The 21,924-nt window shown below is 36.7% G+C and overlaps 1 protein-coding gene across 5 annotated transcripts in view; it reads right to left on the bottom strand.

The window, feature by feature from the left end:
* RNF19A (ring finger protein 19A, RBR E3 ubiquitin protein ligase) overlaps positions 1-21,924 on the bottom strand; it is a 58,049-nt gene that overhangs the window by 32,275 nt on the left and 3,850 nt on the right. The window contains exon 2 of one of the 5 annotated variants that reach the window (XM_089898858.1): positions 8,381-8,468. The exons of 2 other annotated variants lie outside the window; for them this stretch is intronic. The gene's annotated coding sequence lies outside the window, so the exon portion shown is untranslated. 2 more of the 5 variants (XM_022584692.3, XM_089898860.1) reach the window with 2 other exon arrangements.

The raw sequence follows: 21,924 nt of genomic DNA, 5'->3' as shown, positions 1-21,924 counted from the left end.
TCAAACAAGTATGTTCTTTAATCCTTAGTTTTTGGTTTTGATGTTTTTTAAATAAGGCCAGTTTATTGAGTAGTCTACAAGAGAATATAAAACCAATGCTGATATAACACGGATATTACTTAATCTTAAGAGTCTAGATTTGAGCTGACCTTATTCTTAATATCTTGTACAGGGCTTTCCTGGTGGGGCAGTGGTTGAGAGTCCGCCTGCCGATGCAGGGGACGCGGGTTCGTGCCCCGGTCCAGGAAGATCCCACATGCTGCGGAGTGGCTGCGCCCGTGGGCCATGGCCGCTGAGCCTGCGCGTTCGGAGCCTGTGCTCCGCAACGGGAGAAGCCACAGCAGTGAGAGGCCCGCGTACCACAAAAAAAAAAAAAAAAAAAAAAAAAATCTTGTACAAAACTTATGATTTTTATCACACTCAAACCTCAATGATTCCCACTGCCTTTAGGAGTTTAAAAAAAATTGGCAATAAAATGGACATGCAAATACAAATGGCTAAGTAGAGCTTACACAATTGTGAAGAACAAAGTGTGGGGGGGGCAGGGGATGCTCTTACACTGCCAGATATAATGACTCATTATAAAGTTACAGTAATTAGGAAGACAGTGTGGTACATCACAAAGATGGATACAAAGACCAGTGGAACAGAACACAGTCCAGGAAAAAAGTCCCACATATACACATGGATACTTGACTTATTGCCAAAAGTGACACTGCTGAGCATAAAGAATGGCCTTGTCAAAAACAAAACAAAAACAACATAGTACTGTTTTACTGGTTACCATCTGAGAAGAGAAAAGGAACTTAACCTATAGCTAACCCCCTGCATAAAAATCAATTCATGGTTCATAGATCTAAATGTGAAAAGTAAAATCATAACGCTTCTAGGAGTTGACAGAAGAGAATATTTCAACAAAAAGATTTCTTAAACAAAACATACTAAAGTACTTACCATAAAATGAAAGATTGTTAAATTGGACTACAATAAAATGAAGAGACAGTATTAAGGGAGTGGGAGAAGACATTTGCCACATAAAACTAATAAAGGACCAGTATCCAGAATATGGGAAGAATACTTAGACGTCAACAAGACAAAGCAGACAATATAATAGAAAAATGGGTGAGGGACATAACAGGCACTTCACAAAAGAATATGAAAAAGTGCTCAACATCATTTGTTGTACACATTAAAGCCACACTGAGAGACCACTACACACCCAGCAAAATGGCTAAAATTCCAACTGACATTTCCAAATATTAGCAAAGATGTTGACTGCTGGTAGGAGTTTGGAAAACTACTTTGAAAAACTGTTTAACAGTATCTACCAAATTTGGACACATGGATACTCTATTACCCAATTTATACTCCTAGATATAAATGCACGAGAAATGAATGCACACATGCACCAAAACATCTACATAACAATATTCACAGCAACACTAGTTATAATAAGCCCAAACACTGGACACAACCCATATTTCCATCAATGGTAGAATGGATAAACAAGTTGTGGTATATTCATTCCACATTCTGGTATATTCTGGTATACCAGAAAGCAATGAAAATGAACAAAATACTGCTACTCATAAAACAAGAATGAATCTCTCATAAAAGGATGTGTACTGTATAATTCCATTTAAATAAAGTTCAAAACCAGACAGAGCTGGGCTTCCCTGGTGGCGCAGTGGTTGAGAGTCCGCCTGCCGATGCAGGGGATGCAGGTTCGTGCCCCAGTCCGGGAAGATCCCACATGCCGCGGAGCAGCTGGGCCCATGAGCCATGGTCACTGAGCCTGGGCGTCCGGAGCCTGTGCTCCACAACGGGAGAGGCCACAACAGTAAGAGGTCCACGTACCGCAAACAAAACAAAACAAAACAAAACAAAAACAGACAGAGCTAATCTATGATGTTATAAGTCAGTACTGTAGCTACCTTTTGAGGAGAGGCACAAAGGAAAAAGCACATGTATAGTGGTTACAAAGGTATGTTCACTTTGTGATAAATCACTGACCCACAGATTCATGATTAATGCATTTTTCTCGGTGATTGTTATACCACGATTAAAGGTCAAAGAAAAAAAAAAGCTCCCTGAGGTGATATCCACACAATTTCACTCAGGCAAACTTTACTCACGTCTATCAGTTTATATTTTCCCATCATCTGCAGCATAGTCCCTTAATTCTGAGGGAAATATAGAGTGTGATGGTAAATGAACTAAAAATTCTGCATATTTTCTTCTTTATAGTTATTATTTTCTCTTGCATCTCAAAATGCTTTCTGTACTCCAGGGTTCAATATATGTATCAATGAACAGAACTGTAGAGGGAATCTATCTTGGGGATTCTGTCCTAAGAATTTATCATTTAAAAATTAAACCAGTGGTATTTAATGAATATCAGCTGGAGAATTTTTCAAAACACACTTTTAGAAATTTGATACCCATATAATTCATTATCCAAAAAAGAACCTAGTAAGAGTGAATGGAGGTGCTATTAATATTTAAACTAGGATAACAGGGGCAAACTAGAACATACTGTCATCCCACTTAGGAAGACTTCCTAAAACATTCTGCAAATAAACAAATAGGCATCAAAGGAAAAGAAACAAATGTGAATACTAAAAAATTTAATATTTTTATATGGTAAAAAATACTACAGAGTAGGATGATGTGATAAATTAGTAAAACATGTATAACAATGAACAAATTTCCTTAGTATACAAACAGCTTTTACACATAAGTAAGAAAAAGATGTATAACCTAGCAGTAAAATGAGCAAGGATATAAGGAGGAAGTTTGGAGAAAAAGAATTACAAAAATTAGGAAGATAGGAAACAGTGTTCAACAACACTAAAGAAATGAAAATTCAAACACTAGATACACCATCTTTGTACACATCAGACTGACAAAGGTTGAAAGGGTTGGTGGACATGTATTGAAAGAAGCACCTCACATATTGTTGGGAGGACCGCAAATCAGCACAACTCTGGGGAACCAATTTGGCACTATCTATTAAACTTCAAAATTGCTTTGACCAGCAATCCTACATGTAAAATTTATCCTTCAAAAAATATGACACAAGTGTGCAAAGAAATACTGTGCAGGGAAACTCACTGCAGCCTAGCTGATACAAGCAAACAAAACAAAACAAGGCAAACAAGCCCCACACAAAACCTGGAAATAACTTGTGTCCCACAGGGAACTGGTAAAAATAAAGGAACCAACCACAATTTACATGTAATGATAGGGAAAAGATCTCGCTACATAATACTGAGTGAACAATAATAACTGCAAAATAGTATGTATAGTATGAACCCATTTGTGGAAAAAAACGCACCCACAGAGGTTTACATGTACGTACACAATTTCTGGAAAAATGTTAAACCATTAACAATGGCTACCTTGGGGAGAATAATCTTTAGTATTCACTTTCTGCTTTCTGCATAGTTTACAATTGTATCATGAGCATCTATTGCGTATAGTTTAAAAAAAAAACCCAGCTAAGGGCTTCCCTGGTGGTGCAGTGGTTGAGAGTCCGCCTGCCGATGCAGGGGACGCGGTTTCATGCCCGGGTCCGGGAAGATCCCACATGCCGTGGAGCAGCTGGGCCCAGTGAGCCATGGCTGCTAAGCCTGCGCATCCGGAGCCTGTGCTCCGCAATGGGAGAGGCCACAACAGTGAGAGGCCCGCGTACCGCAAAAAAAAAAAAAAACCAGCTAATTGAACCCCACCAATGACAACAAAAAACGTATTCCACTCTAGAGCTACCCAATCAAATTGAGGATGTGGTCCAGAACTTGTATATTTTGAAAATGTTCCTCAGTAATTTAGTTGCACACGCTGGTCAAGAACCACTAATTCTAAAGACAGTCTGCTAAACACTTTCACTTAAAAACAGAATTCTACAGGCTTGGCCTCCAAAAACAAGGCTCCTTGCTTTTCATTAGTTTAGGTACTGAAAATAAAAGTGCCATTAAAAAAAAAAAAAAACAACCTCAGTTTATAGTCATTTTCAGCCTATGGGGCTATAGTGAGGTAGTACTTAAAAACCTATGTATAGAGATATGAGAGACATTAAAAAAAACCCACATAAATTAATGACTATCTGTAGAAAAAATCCATGAAAGGTGTCTAAAAGCATGTGACTCAACAGTATTGGGAATGCCTCAATCAAGGGGACTTTGGCTTAATTTCAAAGTTAAAGTCTAAGCCTAGCATGTGCTAAACCTCAGGAGGTTACCACCATAAACAAGATAGACATGGGTCTCTGTACTCAATGCGATATGTCTGGAGAAGAAATATATATCACAAAACCAATAGTTATAAACTTATATATATTAAATTTATCTCTGTTACTACAACTCTTGAAAACAGCTGAGTCCATTTTCACCAGATTTAGAGGGAGTCTTTCAGACATTATGACAAACTATAGGCTATTACAGAATTCATCTTAAAAAGAAAGGAAGCCATCTTGCAAGCCACCTACAAGATAAGAGGCCCTGCATAACAGCAGATTCAAAAGATATAGTCAATATTTCACCCCACCACCCTGAAGTGTGGACATATTCGTCCCTCCTTCCCCTCCTCTCAGTGATTTACAATATACAAGTTTTAGCCATATACATAAAGTTTACTCTAACTTTGCAGATAGGAAATCAGAGACTCAAGAGTATTAAGTAAAGAACTAAACCTAATTATTCTAGTGGTATATGAAATTAAGATTATGTGGTTCACCCACGAAGAGTTTTTAATCAAACTGCTTATTTGCATAAACACTTAGAAACTAGTAAACTAACTTGGATTTCTGAGACTACCCTTAACCACCAAAAAAACAAAAAAGCACTACAGAAATTCTGCCAATTTGAACAGATGACAAAAATGTGTGAAATTATAAAAAAAAAAAACTTTCAATGATTTAGAAACTTTACTTATTTTTAGAAAAAGCTGATTTTATTCTCCAATGAAGAATAAAAATCTATTATTTGCATCATTTAATATAGTACTATTCTTTTTGAACTCAACTTTTTAAACTATCAACTGTATCAATCTGTAAGTACTACTGTTATGTTCGGCCTCATAAATGCACACACCATTAAGACAAAAATATTATTTGAGTTCTAAAACAAAGAGCTGGGTTGCTGGTTGGAAAAAGAAGGGAAAATATGTTGTATATAATAATACCACTACACAGTAGAGTTTTAAAGTGCTTTTAAAGCACTTTTGATTTAAACTTCATTGCCCTATGGAATGGGTATTATCCTGATTTGATAGATGAGAAAACTGAAGTGCAGAGAGGGTAAATGTTGCACAGTTAGGAAATAACAGGGTTCAGGGTCAAATTCAGGTCTTCTAATATCTCGGCCTCAGTACCATCATCTGTCTGCAGCTGCCTTCATGAAACAACTCCAGTCACTATCAGTATCTCAAAAATTGTCTCAGAAAACAAAAGACAATTATATTTTACATATCATCTAGGGCTGGTCTTAACTATCCCTCAATTCCATGCCTTATTCAAGCCATTCCCCCGTATGAAATGCCACTCCCTCTTCTCTCCTCCTAACTAAACTGTACTCACATTTTATAACTAAGAAATTTTTACAGTGTTCACTTGTTTTTCTGCCCTGATTACTTCAATGTTTTAATAAGGTTTTAAATGTAGAACTTGAGTATTGTGATTTCTTTAATACCACACACAGCCAAGATGAAGTGAGGAACATAGACACTGTGAATAAATACCAAATGAGTATTTCTTAAAATGACACAATGTCACTGAAGTGATGATACTATTTCATAAGCACAAGAAAAAATCTTGTTATTTCACTGTCATGCCTCCTAGGCATATACATGCTCTACTTTTTAAAACGTCCAATTAGTTCACACCAAGTTTACAAAGACAAATATGAGGTCTACTGGATCAAAGGCAAAATAAATTATGTATTAAAAACTTAGAGTAGTTTACATCATTTCAGAGCAGGAACAGAAGATGAGAGGCAGTAAATGTACTTAATGATGTAATTTGAAATATATACAACTCCTAATAATCCCCAACTTTGGATATTCTTTAAACTGATTTACTATCACAAGGATTTGTCGAAGTACAACACATCGATAACATGAAGAAAAGCAGTGGGGAAAAAGATAACTGAGGTTGGCCTCCATGATGTTATGGCTGTTGGCTTAGTGGGGATACCTTTCCCCTCTAAATAAAAGTATAGATCTGTAATTGCAGATGCTAGAAGAGCTTAGTGAAACAGAAAAGGAGAGTAAAATACAAGTAGACCCCATATTATGTATTTTCAACCAAGTATCTAATATCATACAGGAGGCAATTCTCTTAACACCAATGTCACAAGAAATTCCAATCACCTGCTAATTAAAATATGAGAAATGGCTCTCTTTCCCCCTCTTTCCCAGTCTAGCACAACTCCAACAAGTAACGAAGACTCTCTGCCAATTGCTGCTACACACTTTCATCCCCCTGAAGAAACTGGTTGAAAAATTAGTTTTTATCGCTGGCAAAGGAGCCCCACCTCCTGACCTTTTTATGTACTTAAATTGAAGACTAGCACCTGAGACTGGTATGAAGGACAAAGACCTGAACCTGCTTACCTAACCTTCTCTAGCCCACAGTGTTTATACCTCTTTAAAGTCAAGATCTCTTTGATTCTAACTTTTTTGTACCTCTTGAGGAATACGGAATTAAGAAATAGGAATAGCCCACAACAAAGGTATTTCTACGACGTGTCAAAGCTTTATGGACCAAAGATGTAGTAGAAGTGCTGATAACTTCGTACGGATGCATCATAAAATACATCTAATTTGGCAGCACGCTATTTTTTAATTCTTCGTAAAAATTATGGAAGTTGACCATTCCAGGTGAAGCACCTAATAAACAATTACAATATTGTTTGACATGAAAATGTGTTGCAGATTTTAAATGCTCAACTTATAAACACAGGATAAAAACAGTTAGAAAACTCAAATCCATACAAAATAGTAGCTCATGTTTGAAAAGCTGTATCAGTCAGGGTCCCGGCAAAAAAACAAAGCAGTTTCAAAGAGATAACTGAAGGGCTCATTTACAAAGGTGTGGGTAGGGTTAAAGGAACTAACAGGGATGGGAAAGTCCTCAGGAAGCCACTGCCAGCCTTCTGAAAGAAGGAGCAGGGAGAGAGCTGTCAAAAGGCAACTGGAAGAATAAATACCCAGCTTCTCTCTTCTCTGGATCTCCAATATCCACCAATGCCTCACACTGGCTAAATCCAATGAGAAACCAAAAAAGGAGCCCAAGTGAGGCAGTCCTTAGACTAGGTCAACCTCCTCTGGGGCACAGAGAAAGTCAAGGAAGGATGAGGAGTGGATCTGGAGGGGCAAATAAAAAACACCCAGTCTGGATGTATAAAGAAGAGAATTTGGAAGTCAAGATCTGGTCAGCCACTGTTAGTTATAAAATCTCAGATAATGTCCATTCCTGAGTCTGTGATCTCCACTACAAAATATGGATGATACCACTTACTTCAAATAGATGTTACGAGAAGAAAGTGAAATTGGCACGTGCTAAAACCTGGCACTATGCTAAATGTTAGCTGAAGTGAAATGTAAGACAAGCTTTGTATCTCTAGTACCTAATACAACTTGTAACTTATTGTAGGTGCCTAATAAACACTGGATAAATAAATTATGATGCAGAACACACATAAGTGGAAGTGAGGAACTGAGGATTCCGTTCATATCTTTGCTTTTGGCTTGTTATTGCTGTAAGGTTCTCTGTAAGTGATACAACCTTACTACATCCACCTTTTTAAACTGTGAAAAGAATCTTTACCCCACAAGCCCTACAGCAGCCATCCGCAAGCTTTTTGGCACCAGGGACTGGTTTCATGGAAGACAATTTTTCCATGGACGGGGGTGGGGAAACGGTTTCGGGATGATTCAAGTGCATTACATTTATTGTGCACTTTATTTCTATTATTATTACACTGTAATATATAATGAAATAATTATACAACTCACCATAATGCAGGAATCAGCGGGGGCCCTGAGCTTGTTTTCACTTGCCACTCACTGATAGGGTTTTGATATGAGTCTGCAAGCAATTGATTACGGTCTCTGTGCAGTCAAACCCCTCTGCTAACGATAATCTGTATTTGCAGCTGCTCCCCAGCGCTAGCATCATATTCTCAGCTCCACCTCAGATCATCAGGCACTAGATTCTCATAAGGAGCGCACAACCTAGATCCCTCGAATGCGCAGTTCAAAGTAGGGTGTGTGCTCCTATGAGAATCTAATGCTGCCACTGACCTGACAGGTGGTGGAGCTCAGGCGGTAATGTGAACGATGGGGAGCGGCTGTAAATACAGATGAAGGTTCGCTTGCTCACCTGCCACTCACCTCCTGTTGTGCTGCCGGTTCCTGCTGTGCTGCCACTGGCAGTGGTCCGTGGGTTAGGGGTGTTGGGGACCCTTGTGCTACAGGATAAATAAGACATGTTGAATATCCTGACATTATACAACTTCAAGAATTACAGATTTAAAATATTCAACCAATAAACATCTCCTAACTACAAATGTTTTAGTAGCATCTACTAACCACCCACATGCCTATGTGATTTAAGACTCATGAAAGGGTATTTTGGAGATAGAAGGCTAGGCAAAATAAAGTTTATAGACAATAAAGAAATTAATTTACCAAGAGAAAACCCCATTATACTCTTGAATATGTTTCTGCCTCTGTTATTCAGCTAAAATTAGGTTTCTTCTGTTACTTCTTGCAAAGGTAAGACAGAAAATCCAATAATTTTGTGTTGATAAATGCTAAGTATAAGAGCAAAGAGTACCTACGGTTTCTGATTTCAATTTCTTTTACTGATGTCTGACACCCAGATGTTCAGCACCTCTAAAACATGAATGTAATAAAAGTAGAATGCAAAAACACTTAATAGCACTGTTGAAGAGAACAGAAAGAGGACTAAGTATAAAGTTGTTTTTGTTTGTTTGAAGTGAGGAGGGAATAGGTACAGAGATTCCCAGCACAGTTTCTATTGATCATTAATTCTGGTCACTAGTGAAGCCTGAGCTATCTCATACTCAAGTGAGAATCAAGAACATAAAGAAACGAGACTTTCTATTTTAGAAGCTACTAAAATACTATTTTATATTACAAAAGCATAACAGGCCATTAAACTTTTTCAGCCATATATACTTATGTTGAGAGGTTGAGAGAAGATGAGGAATAAAAAAAAAAATTTAATGACTATATATTTGGTATTATATGTGGTTCTCAAATGTTTCCAAGTCACATTTCATTTTCTGTGAACTAACCACATGTTCATATCCTGCTGTTGGTATAAGGCTTTTTATGTAAAGGAACTTTGTTATTATGTGTCAAATAATTTTTTTTAAAACTGTATGGTAATTTTCCAATGTAGGAATTTAAAATTTTGTGTGTGTGTGTGTGTGTTCAAATTAACATATCTTTCTCTATGACTTTTGGATTCTATATCTGTCTTGGAACATCTTGCTCACTCCAAGATTATATTTTTAAAATTTGCTCATGTTTCTTTCTGGTACTTCTATGATTTGTTTATTGCTTACATCTTTCATCCATTTCAATTTATTTTCATGTTAGGACTAAGTAGAGATCAAAATTTGAGTTTTTCTAAATGGCTAGCTAGTTATCACAACACCACTTATTGAATAATGATCTCCTTTCTACCTATCTCTGACCTAATTTGGTAGGCTACTTCTTGGTGTATGAATTTCTTGCTACCTAGGTGGTATGGACTTCCAAAATATGCTCTTGAAATAAACTACCCAACAGTTTCATTCCAATTTATGCTCCCACCAACTGGAAAGGTGCTTACTTCCCTGAATTCTCATCAACACCCTATATCATTTCAATAGTTTTTTCTAAGTGGCAAAAAAAAGTAAGTACTTTCATTTCCATTTCTTTGATTGCTAAACAAATTGAACGTTTGTTCACGCTTACAGCCCTCTTTATTTTTTCAATGATTTATCTGTTCATATTTTTTACCCATTTTAACACTGGAACATTAATGGTCCTCTTTGATTTTAAATCTTTCATATTAACTTCCTCTTAATATTTGCCCTTTAATTTTGTGATTTTTGAAGAAGTTTAACATGTTTATTTAGTCACATCTACCAAGTTCTTCTTTCATTGCTTTATATGCTTACAAAGTATTTTCTGAGGATAAAATCTATTTATAGACACATTTACCATTTCTGGTACTGTTCATTCCTTCTTGTGGATCCAAGTTTCATCTGATGTCTGATGTCATTTCCCTCCAGCCTGAACAACTTCCTTAAGCGTTTCTTGGTGTTGCAGGTTTCCTAGCAATGAATTCTCTCAAGTTTTGTTTATTTGAAAAATGTCCTTATTTCACCTTCATTTTCATGTATATTTTGTTCTGAATATAGAATTCCAGGTTGATAGCTTTATCCTTTCAGAACTTTAAATAGGTCATTCCATTGTCTTCTGGTCTCCAATCATTTCTGATTAAGTTATCCTTCATTGGTATTGTAATTCCTCTGTAGTAATGTGGGTTTTTTTCCCCCTTTGGCTGCATTAACATTTTCTTTCCATCTCTGATGTGCAGCAGTTTGATTAAGACACACCTAGATGTGGTTTTCCTTTTATTTATCCTAGTTGGGGTTCAATGAACATATTTTTTGCCCGACTGTCTGCTATGTCTGTCTCTTATCTCTCTTTCTGCTATTCACATGTTAGTTTTTTTTTTTTTTTTTTCCAGTACACGGACCTCTCACTGCTGTGGCCTCTCCCGCCACGGAGCACAGGCTCCGGATGCGCAGGCTCAGCGGCCATGGCTCACGGGTCCAGCCGCTCCGCGGCATGTGGGATCCTCCCGGACCGGGGCATGAACCTGTGTCCCCTGCATCGGCAGGCGGACTCCCAACCACTGAGCCACCAAGAAAGCCCCACATGTTAGTTTGATACTGTCCCACTGGCCATCAAGGCTCTGTTCATTTTTTGTAATCTTTTTTATCCATTCTTTGGATTGGCAAATTTTGTTGATCTAGCTTCAAGTTCATCAACTTTTTCCTCTTCCTTCTCCAATCTGCTGTTAAATCCATTCAGTAAAATGTTTATTTCAGATATTGTACTTTTCAGTTCTAGACTGTCTATTCTTCTTTATAGTTTCTATTTCTCTGTTGAAATTGCCCATCTATTCAGTCATCATGATCATGGATCTCCCTTTAGGTCACTGAATATATTACAGTTGCTTTAAAGTCTGCTAATTCTGCTAATTTTAGGGTCAGCTACCATTTTGGGGTGCATAGTCTTGACATTAAATCACATTATCCTGATTCTTCACAAGTCTAGTAGTTGTCTATTATAAACTGGATTTTGTGGATGTTATGCAGTAGAGACTTTTACAGCTTCTTATCTGCTCCTAAGAGTGAGGATTTTTATTATACCTGGCAGTTAAATCACTGGCTAATAAAGTCAAACTTGTGGAGGCTGGTTTTGTGTTTTAGAATGGGTCTCTGGGCACAAATGTTTAAAACCCCTTAATTTGGTGGGAATCAAACACCAAATTGTCTCCCCTACAGAGAGTAGCAGGTGAAATCTCTAGTCAGTTTTTTCAGCCTAACTGCTATTATTTTCCATTGAGCTCCTTGGAATCTTTCTGCAGAGTTCAGGGGTCACCTAGGTATTTCAGGGGAGTTTTTTCATAGATTTTACGGCTATCCTACTACAACTCCCTCCTTCCTGGGATTTATCCACTCAATTTCCAGCCATTCTGGCAGTCCCAAATTCCGTCCCTTGACACCTTAGGCCAGTAAGACTTTAGTTTTCTGCTTGATTTTCAGCTGCCCTGTGCTGCATGAACTTTTCCTCAAGAGGAAAGCTGTATACACTTTGGGGGAAAAACATTTGGCGGTTTTCCAAAGAAGACCTTTACCAAAGGATCTGAGATACAGTATTCTCGAATCTGTATACGATGCTATCATAGGAAATTTTAGCTTAAGCATGCATTAATTCATTATTCTTTATAATCATTAATTCATTTACTCTTTCAACAAATATGTTCAGTGCCTATCATGTGCCAAATACTCTTCTAGGTGGTAGACATATAATAGTAGACAAGGCCCTTGTTCTGTGGAACTTTCACTCTAGTGCATTCTAACCAAGCACTGAATAAAGACATTTCAGACTATGTCTTCCCCAAACAGTAATATTAGTGACTTGGCAAGGATATAAATTATAATAAAGTGATTCCCTTTTTTCATAAGCATAATTTTGAAAGAAAAAAGACTTTATTTTATATTTGAGCATATATGATAGTCCCATAATCTGAACAAATATTTATCAATATCCCATTTAAAGCTTTTTTTCTAAAAGACTATAAATATGTGCTTCTGACAGCACTCTATTTTTCACAGTGACAATGGTTTTCTAGTATAATAAATAGCAGACAATTTAAGTTGTACAAAGAAGAATCACTAGTTATCTGACTTAATGATCTAGTATAGAGAAAATTAATTTAGCTCACTGTGCATAACTTCAGAAACAAATATGGTAAATAAACAGTGGGGGATATCCTTGAAACTTAATTCACTTTTTTGGCCTTGCTCTTCCTCTAGTGTTAAATAAAGGTTCCAAAGGCACTGAAAAAAGGAAATATTTATCTTCCATAGCATTTCCTATATACAGAGTTGCAAACAACATAACAAATTTAAATATGCCTAGGTACAATTTGGTAGTAGCTGATTACCAAAAAACAGAATTAACTATCATAAGCCATCCTTTGATCGACCACAACTAGAAGTGATGTACTAGAAATGATGTATCTGCACACAAGCTAATTTTGGCCCCAAATAAACAGACCTTTGTACATCTGAACAAGAAGTTCATTAAGAGAAATTTGAGGCATTAAATTACTTGGATTTTCACATACAGCTTTCTCTGAACAGTGATAAATCACTAAAGTTCATTATAATGAAGTTTGATATTGCTCAAAAAGTTTATTTAAATGTTTAAAGTTATTTTATGTCATTCATCTTGTCAATGTCAAATGTGGAAATGTCATATTTTCCTCTAATAAATCTATTCCCCAATATAGCTGGAAATTCAGCTACAGCAGCAGTGCGGGCTCTGGGCATAATTCTTGCTGTCCAAATAATATTAAGGAGACAGACTCTCCTTATGAATCTTATAAAAACTCTGACTCATTAAACATCTCTTTATACAGTCTGTTAAAGTAAAAATATAATAGGCACGATAATAAATTTTTGGAGAAGGATAAAAATGCTTAAAAATAGCAGCTAATGCATGGATAGGCTTCAGAGAAACCCATGAAATTTCTAAAACTGTATACTAAATTGTGAATATAGGTATATTCTAGAGATAGAATCCATAGCTTTCAAGAGATTCTCCGAGGAGTCTAAAGTATAACAAACGGTTAACTGCTACTGAAGAGATGGCAGAATTTAATTTGCCAGTAAAAGTTACCATCAGTTTCTGTAAATTGTGTCTGTTCTAATTTATATTATTAGTACAATATTCATAACTATTAGCTCAGTTAGAACATACTTCTATTCCTTTAAGATTTGAAGTTGCAGTTCCTTCCAAAAGAGTTAAGTTTGGGGGAACATTAAAAAACAACGTTCATCCCTAAACAAATGTCTCAGATTCAGAATGCACGAATAAATATAAGGTATGTAGATAGCCCAGAATAACTCATCACATGTTTAAAAAACAAAATCTAACAAGTAAAGGCTAACTGTTGTATATTCAAAGGACAACTGAGTATAAATATAAAGATATTATAAAGCAATAATGTCATCTTCACTTAAAATGGCAATTACCACTGAAAAACTTTTTTTTAAGTTTATCATTCCTCATAAGGTAAGTCAATAACAATATTCCTATTTAAAATGTAACAGGCACAAAGAAGTAAAATGTTTGATGCCCAATGAGAAAGAGTCAGCAACGGTGCTAGAAATACAACCAAAAAGCCTTTTAATTACTGGAATGTCTCCTCAGAAACATGAGCCTATTATACGCAGATCTAAGAAATCTGGGTTCTATAGATAGCTGCCAAGTGGTTTTGTGGCTTTAGTTCAGCAATAACCTCTCTGTATCATCTGTGGCAGAGATGATGTTTTATACCCACCTGTTTCATTTTCCTTCCATTTGCAGCTAGATGCAGCCATGTATCCAGTCCTGGCCAGTGCAATGTGAGTACAGTGATGTACTACACCCTTTCCAGGACTAGTCCCTAAATCATCCTTTCAATCATCCTTTGAGCTCTCTCTCTTCCCTCTTCCCTAGCTGGCTGAATATAGTAATTTTAGTGATTGACTCCAAGTAGGCCTCTGGGGACAGCTGAGTCACAAGATGGAAGGAATTGGGATACCTGAGTCATCCACACGGTTCTCTGTGTGAGTGAGAAATTAACTTTTATAGTGTTCTGCCTGAGATTTTGGGGTTGTCTGTTTCAGACACAACTATCTTACCCAAGATAAGATAAAATGAGGGAATAACTTACGAGTAGCTTGGATGGGAAATTTTTAAAATACTATACAAATATGGGGTAATGATAGCATCTTTTTATTCAGACCGTAAAGCACAGACTTTGGAGTCACAAAGTTTGGGTTCAAGTTCAGATTCTGACACTTATTAGCTAGCTGTGTGACATTGCATTAAATTACTAAGACGGTTTACTCAACTGTAAAATAGGAATAATAAATAATCTACAGTCCACAAGATTATTACTAGGATTAAATAAAATATATAAAGAATCCAGCATCAGTATGACATATTAATCACTTGACAAATATTAGCTATAACTATTACAAATATCTGAGGAGATGGCACAAATGTAACTGAACCATTTACTGGATAAAACTGTTTAAAAAGAGATTATCATGCTTAAGGTTAGAAATAAAATGAAACAAACTGTTGCCTCTGAAATGGCCTGTCTAATGTCATCAGAATAGTTAGCCATTTGCAAGTTTGGAACACATCATTATAGTACACGAATTTCTCCAACATAAATATAGTTTTCAGCCTTGTTATGTTTATACAGCTACAAACCTATGACAAGTGGTCTAATATTGAAAATGGGGTAAATAATTTCAACTTAACTACTTTTATATATGGGGGAGGTGGAGGTAACTCAACAGAGCGTTAACATAGGCACATATCAGTTTCCAGCAAGTTTTTTGGAAAGTGAATGCTTATCAAGACTCAAATATACTACCTTGAGCTCTATCCTTAACATAATTCCTATGATCGCCTAGAAACATAAACTAAAAGTTCAGAATAAACTATTCCCATATGCCACAAAGCCTCCCCAAAGAGATAGTTCTTAAACAGCTTCACAAACATACACCTGGTACATTTATCTATTTAAGCCTATTCTTGTTTGGGAGGTAGAATAGAATGGTACTACGTGGTTTTAATAATACTCATTACAAATAATACTCATTACTCAATCCATTACAAAAATAAGCTGCTGGGGCTTCCCTGGTGGCGCAGTGGTTGAGAGTCCGCCTGCTGATGCAGGGGACACGGGTTCGTGCCCTGGTCCGGGAGGATCCCACATGCCAAGGAGCGGCTGGGCCTGTGAGCCATGGCCACTGAGCCTGCGCGTCCGGAGCCTGTGCTCCGCGGCAGGAGAGGCCACAGCGGTGAGAGGCCCATGTACCGCAAAAAAAAAAAAAAAATCTGCTGCAGAAAGAAAAAGCATTATTAATTCCATTTTCCAATTAAAGAAAAAAGATTTAAAACATTTTGACTAGCCCATTCCAGGCACTCTTTGTTCAGAAGGGCAAACAATACACCAATAGGGAGAAGGTAGGAAAAGCATAGTGCAAAACTATGGGTATGATAAGAGGGCCCAGAGACATGAAAAAAATTTTAAATAGGTTTAAAAAAGATATCCAACTGTCAAAAAAAATTTTTTGAACTGGTTAAAATACTCATTGCTATACATCAACAGAAGGGAAATATTAACCTAGTCTGATATTAGTCAAGTCTGTCTACTTTTTGAATTTCAACTTCCTTATTTGAAAGCTAAAGTGATTGGATGAGGTAATGTCTAAGGCCCCTTAGTTCTGAAAGACTATGATTCTAATATACAAATATATAGACAGCTGTAATACATACCATACTCTATGGTTAAAAGTGGACAATTAATATTTCTTTCTGTTCTTTTAAAAATATCTCCAAATTCTCTACAGTGTTGGTATACTCTTTGGTCTTAGTAAATCCAGTGTAATGAGTATTATCTTCGCAAACTGAATTTTACCGGTTTCATCACTAATCTGAATAATTCTACTATTTGGACAATTACAAATATTAAATGTTTGGGCTAATTTTGTTCTTACCATTTTTTCTGGAAGTTGTTTTTTTTTAATAAAAAGTATTGATAACAGCAGTATCCTGCATCTCCAATTTTGGAATTTCATTTGTCTCTTTCTCCTAAAGAACATGAGGGGTGGGGGAAGCGGAAACCTCTGGTTAGGGTAAGTGTGTGTGTGTGTGTGTGTGTGTGTGTGTGTGTGTGTGTGTGTGTGTGTGTGTGTGTGTGTGTGTGTGTGTGTGTGTGTGTGTGTGTGTGTGTGTGTGTGTGTGTGTGTGTGTCTAGGTAGGGCACAGGCTGGAAGAGCTATTTGATTATAAGTTCTAAAAGCTATTTTTAAAACTTTCTTCAAATTATAAAGTAATTCTCAGAAGGAACAATATCTCTTGGGAAACAAGAGGCACAATAAGCAACGTGTCTATTTTCCTTTGGATACACAGCATTCATAGAACTTCTCTCTAAACATGTCCCCCGAAAATAAAATCATAACTGAAATACAAATGAAATATTTCTTAATTTTATAGGGGAAGAAAACAAGTAAGGGAGTATTTTCTAAAGAAAGCAGAAGAATCTAGGTAAGAATTACACAACAGGTAAACAATCATAAAGGTTTTTCATTGTTATGGCTTTCTCATTAAGAATTCAAAAGAAACAAGATAGATTTAACTATAATTATGAAACATACTATTAAATTAGATGTATTAGATATTTAACTATAGGAAGCATCAACCTAAAGACCAATTTAAAAAATCAGCAATCAAGAGACAGAGGGGATCTCAAATAAGTCATGGAGATACAAAAAATGAAAAGGATACAAACCTGGAACTGTTTCACAAATACTAGTCATGCACAGGTGCATCTGCTAGCTAGATACCATTTGCTTTTCTCAGAACACTGCATCAACTTTATTTGGCTGTGGAACCTATCCTTCTAGTGCCACTAATGTTCCAATCTAACCTTACATTTTATAAGTGAGAAAACTGTACTCTAGAGCTACTCAGTCGAATGTATCATCACTAGCCATATGAGACTATTTAAGTTTAAATTAATTAAAATTAAAAAAAATTAAACTCCAGTTCCTCAGTTACACTAGTCACATTTCAAATACTCTACAGCCATATGTGGCCACTGGCTACCATACTGGACAGTGCAGGTCTAGAATGTTTCCATCACTGCAGAAAGTTCTATTGGATAGTGCTGGTCTGGAGATTATTTGATTTATCCATACGGCTAATGTGGCAGAGCCGAAGTCTCAGTCCTCTTTCTACTACTTTACTTCCTCCACAAGACCTTCATTAATCACCTGGTTTCTGAATTATCACGTTGGCCTTTTGTTAAGTTCTGCTTACAAACATCCATTTGCTTCCCACAGGTAAACAAACTTTAAGCTTTACATGGCATTCCGCAATCTTACCTTAGTCTCTCACCATTCTCCTACATAAAAACACACTCTAGCCAACTGGTCTACTTGTTAAATATATCAAGAAAACATAGTTTCACCTCCATGATGTTTCCTATGTCTTTGTCTCTGCCTGAATACTCTTTTCCACCTTCTCTGCTCTGCTTATTTGAAGTCCTACTCTTCTTTCAAGGCCCAACACCTACCTTATTTCCACAAATCATTCTAGGTCAGTAATTATAGATAAACTACTAAAAATTGTTTCATACTTTTATATAGAAGTTTACAATTTTCTAAATACTTCACCTAAATATTTTACTGTGATTCTTTGCTAAAATGTGGGAAAAAAGTTAAGCAGAGTAAAGGTAATCAAGAGTGTGTGTACGTGTGGCACTGATTACAATTTTTTAAAGGGTGATCAGAGCTTACTGAAAAGATGACATTTAAACTAAGACTTGAAGGGAGTTAGCCACGAGGAAATCTGAGGAAAGAGCCTCCAAGGCAAAGGCAACAGCCACTGCAAAGCCTTAAGGTAGGAATGTGCCTGGTATGTTCAAGGAATAGCCTAGAGGCCAGAATGTGGCCAGAGGGAAATGAGCAAAAAAAGAATATACGAGATAGGTCACAACGTTATGGGACCAGGTTGTGTATGGCTTTATAGACCACTGTAAGAACTATGGCTTTTATCCTAAGCGAAATGGGCAAACTTAGGGGGCTTCTAAACAGAGACAGTTTAGAATCTGAATAATTTTAAAGGATAATTCTAGTGTTAAGAATAGAATGAGAAGAAAGAAGTAAGGACAGTAACATGGAGAACAGTTTAAAGGCTACTGCAATACTCTAGGAGAGAGATGATGATGGGCATAAGGATATCTTTTGAAACTAGAACTGACAGAATTTCCTGATGGATTCCAAGAGGATTTTGCCCTGATTAACCAGAAGGCTGAAACTGCTGTCCACTGAAATGGAGAAGGCTGTGAAAAGAACAAGTTCAGGGAGGAGCTAAGAGCAGGGGTTCATTTTCAGACATTTAAGTTTGAGATGCCTTTAAATCTTAGGTGAGAATGTACAGCCAAATACCCACATGACAGGCATGGAGTTCAGGAAAAAAGTCTGGCTTAGAGATAAAATTTTGGGAAGAGTTGTTATACGAATGGTGGGTATAATCACAAGCATGGATGAAGTCCCCAGAGGAATAAATAAAGAAGGGTAAGGACTGAGCCCTGTGGCATTCCAACTTTAAGATATAGGGTAGAAGAGGAGGCTCCAGTAAAGGAGATAGGGAAGGTGGAAGGAATCACACCCTCATGAGACAAAACCTCTTGGTCTATCCCATCAGTATTACACTTGCCCCCTCCCCTAAATATAAACTGTATCTTAAGAACGACCTGAGAGACAATAACAGTGTATCTTACATGATATAAGCTATTTCTTAGGCCTGTTCAGACTTGAAGGTATTAAGACACTTCCTCTGATACTTCTCAGAACGGATAAGAATTCTAAAGGAAGGGCTGTCTGGCCTCTGAGAGTCACAATGCATGATATAAAACAAAGGTAAGCACAGATCTTTTTACTTTTGACTGTATATTAGTTTCCTGTTAACAACTTACTACAAAGTGGGTGACTTAAGACAACAGAAATTTATTTTCTCACAGTTCTGGAAGGTAAAAGCCTCAAATCCAGCAGTGTTACGATCCCTTTGGGGGTTCAGGAGAATCTGTTCTTTCCTTCTTCCAGCTTCTGGTGATTACAAGCATTCCTTGGCTCGTGGCCACATCACTCCAGTCTCTGCCTCCATGCCTCACATTGCCTCCACCTCTTCTGTGCATCTTCCCCTCTTCTGTCTATCTGTAATTTCCCTCTGCTTTTCCCTTATAAGGACAACTTGCCATTGAATTTTGGACCCCTCAGATAACTTGGGATGATCTCCTCATCTCAAGATCCTTAACTACATCTGCAAAGACTCTTTTTTCAAATAAGGTATCATTCACAGGTTCCAGAGGTTAGTATGTGAACATCTTTTTGAGAGCCACCACACAATCTACTACATGACTCCAGAAATTTTTACTAAGGTCATCAGTAAAGTGTGTTATGTTTATGCAAAAAGCCAAAGGATGTTCATCTATAATTTTTTAAAAGTTACTATTATTATTATTTTTAATGAAAGGATATGGCTATAAGGAGATACCTATTTGATTTGGCTACGTATTTGATTTAGCTATATTTGGCTATGTGTAACTGCTTACCAGGTAACCACTGCAACCCCTGGTTTGGATGAAAGAATCAGTTATTGTGCTATATAGTACATATCCTGTACTATAGGAAGTGATGATAGACTTTTCTAAATGTTTGCTTTATTTTCCCCCACTTAAATGCACTTAATCAGTCCCCACCCTCTCTTCCCAAAGGACCTTATTTCATGATTTTGATTTAAGGATGCCTATGTAAGAAGTGTAGGTTATTCATGCAAACAAAAACTGAAGGATAAATTAGTTAAGGCAATATTTAAATAGATCAGAGGTTTAAAATCTGGTTCTGGAGCAGACCTAGTCACCTCTCCTGACTCAATGTTACAGGAGCATCTTGTATTGATTCATTCATTGTAACTTATTCCAGTGTGGGAGGTAACAGGACCTCCGCACCAGTAGTCTCATGGGTAATTTTTCCTTCTGTTTTTATACTGAGATTTGCTATGACAAGTTACTAATAATTTAAAAATCTATTTTGTAATAGTCTTGTCTGAGTAGTTAAGAGTGTTTCAAAGACATAATTTATACTAATCAAATGAAACAGATGATAGCACATTCTCCCTCATTTTACAGACAGGGAAAGAGAGTGAGGCAGAGCCATTTTGGGAAAGTTGTACAAATGAAAGAAGTCAGGTATCCTGACTTTCAATCCAACTCAGTAATTCCAATTCAATGACATATGTGCTTCTGTATTTGGACTCAAAAGACATGTTAGAAAGAGACTATCAAAAAAGACAAAAGAAGAGACTATCAAAAAAGACAAAAGAATTTCTGTGGAAAGGAAAAAACATTTCATACAAAATACTCCTAGAGCTGTGCTGTCCAGTGTTAACCACATGGTGGATTGAAGACTTGGTATGAATAAAAGAATGTAAAGTCATTCACTAATACATGCTGAGACAATAATGTTTTGTATATGTTGCATTAAATAAAATATATTATGAAAATTAATTTCACCTGTTCCTTTTTACTTTTAATGTGGCTAACAGGAAATCTTAAATTAATTTATGACTTACATTATATTTCTATCAGATAGCCCTGCTATAGAGAGAGTTATGAAATAGTTACATTACAATACATAACTTTATTCAATTAGCAAATACTTATCCAACACCTATCATTGTCAAGCCTTATGCTAAGTGCTGAGACCTTAAGAGTGAACAAAGATTATGGTCCCTGGCATCATACAGTTTACATTATCTCCTACACTTCTACTGCACATTTCATATGTATTATCTCATATGCATAAGAATAACTTAGAGTACTTCACCATTTGGGGAGCAAATGCCAATACCTGACTTAGAAATCACAAAATATAAATCATCAGCAGATTTATAGTAATGGCCATCTACTTTTGTGATACATTAGTTACATTACTATGCTATATACGATTCATCTGGAAGCTTAACACTATCTCACTCCCTATAGCTTCTCCTGGTTTCTTGTTCCTTCTCTCTAACTAGTTTGCTCCCTCCTATGGCTCATCTCTACCAGAAGTCTCTACAACTAGCAACCTTGCTTGCTATTCACATTACAGCAGGGCTGTTTATACTTTCAGGGGTCTCCAGAGGAGGACAGAGGTTGAAAATGTTAAGTGTACATAATTTTAAGGGGCTAAGTTCAGTTTTTTTGAACCCAAGACTGAGGTTTGAAGTTTCTTTTCGGCTTAAACAAACTAGGGTGATTTCTGAGGATTTTGCTTCAAAATTCAACGCACAAATGTATTTGAGGGGTAAAACAACTCCTTATTAGTTTTATCCTACTGAGGATTTCACAGAAGAAAACTCTACCCGGGGAGGGGGAAGGGGAAGCTGGGACGAAGTGAGAGAGTGGCACAGACATATATACACTACCAGATGTAAAACAGATGGCTAGTGGGAAGCAGCCTCATAGCACAGGGAGATCAGCTCAGTGCTTTGTGACCA

This window comes from Delphinapterus leucas, chromosome 17 (assembly GCF_059928025.1).
Source record: "Delphinapterus leucas isolate spDelLeu-1000000601 "Yukka" chromosome 17, BTC_Dleu_Yukka2, whole genome shotgun sequence".
NCBI classification, from domain to species: domain Eukaryota; kingdom Metazoa; phylum Chordata; class Mammalia; order Artiodactyla; family Monodontidae; genus Delphinapterus; species Delphinapterus leucas.
This window is presented reverse-complemented; position numbering and strand designations above follow the sequence as displayed.